Source organism: Salvelinus sp. IW2-2015, unplaced genomic scaffold, assembly GCF_002910315.2.
Source record: "Salvelinus sp. IW2-2015 unplaced genomic scaffold, ASM291031v2 Un_scaffold14270, whole genome shotgun sequence".
In the NCBI taxonomy this organism is placed as follows: Eukaryota; Metazoa; Chordata; class Actinopteri; order Salmoniformes; family Salmonidae; genus Salvelinus; species Salvelinus sp. IW2-2015.
This window is the reverse complement of record NW_019955525.1, coordinates 1-1,379: the sequence shown is the minus strand read 5'-3', so window position 1 is coordinate 1,379 and position 1,379 is coordinate 1. Positions and strand designations below refer to the sequence as shown.

The 1,379-nt window shown below is 36.8% G+C and overlaps 1 long non-coding RNA gene across 1 annotated transcript; it reads right to left on the bottom strand.

Annotated features, from left to right (window-relative positions):
- Positions 1 to 200: 200 nt before the first annotated feature.
- On the bottom strand, positions 201 to 1,213 carry LOC139027397 (uncharacterized). The gene is made up of 3 exons (XR_011479485.1): positions 1,068 to 1,213; positions 761 to 931; positions 201 to 489 (listed from the first exon to the last, which is right to left on the bottom strand). It is a non-coding gene; the product is annotated as an uncharacterized lncRNA (long non-coding RNA).
- Between the last annotated feature and the right edge of the window lie 166 nt (positions 1,214 to 1,379).

Here is a 1,379-nt window from a genome sequence, read left to right as displayed (position 1 = left end):
ATGAAAATATGTTTAGCTTTCAGTCAGACATTGACATAGCTCAAATTACAGTAAAAATACATTTCAGTCAGGGCCGGCCCTAGGCATAAGTGACAAAAGCAACACAATTGTGCTCAGGTCCCTCAAAAGGCTAGGGCCCCCAAAAGGCTAGGGCCGGCCCTGATTTCAGTTCAAATTATAAGTGGACTCACTTTGTCATGAAATGCAACTGCTGACCATTCATTATTGTTTTTGCCTTTCCTTTACATTTTCCGATAAATTCATCAACAGAGGTCAGGATATTATTTGCATGAGTATGTCCAATGTTTTTAGAATCACATTCTCTCGCAATTTTTGGGGTTTTGGTTGTGACTTCATTTTCAATTCCAATAGTAGTTGCCTGACTAGTAGTGGACTGATTTGTCATGTTAATAAAGGTCCATTGATCCACACATTTTGTTAGAGGCCTTTCTTTGCAGTTGTCATATGTCGTGATGTTGATGACGCAATCTGTAAGTAGAGAACAGAGTCCAGGCTATTGGTCAAATCAACTTACACTGAGTAAAAACACATGCTTTATTTTGGTTAATGACAGTAGAAGACTAGATCATCTACACATGATTCCTCTCGGGCAAATGGGCCATGTTTGTTTGAAACATTTGAGAATAACCTGAATAAAGTTTAAATAAATGAATGCAAATGTGTTACTCAGATTTGTAATAGTGTTTTCAGCAGCTGGACATCAAGGTCGGGAAACGGCACTTTGCTGTAACAAAATTACCTGATAATCCAGTCGACAAATCAGGAAGTTTGCAGGTTGTGTTCCGTGTGAATGAAAATGACACCTGTCTTGAGTCTAAATCGATGCACTGCTGGATGTGACTTATTTCCATTATTAAAGAACACATCCGTGTAAGACTGGAAATTTGATAAGTGCAGAAGCATTCATGCCCTGAAAGCATGGCAAGAAATTTAGCACAGATGAGTTTCACATGTACTCTGTTTCTCTTGCGAGAGAAACAGGGTAAAATAAATCTAGTTAAAATCTAGTTGAACCTACTGTTAGAATTTTTTGTAGGCTTACTTACTTTTTATATTCACACAAGTTGACTTATTTGATGCAGACTGTCTTTGGGACTTCTTACAAACAGCTATACAATCTGAAACAAACAGTTGATGCGATCCCTGAACAGTATTCCATGACTTACTGAAGTTTCTTCAGCTTAATACAAACTAAACACAAAAAACCACGTTCATGATCTTAAAATTATGAAACAGTCCTAATGACAATATTACACTAATGTAATTAATATAATTTAGTAATAGAGTACTAAAACATGTGCTTTGATTCCCCTTACAGTGACACACTCACAGCGTAAACACCAAAGATGACATAGTTC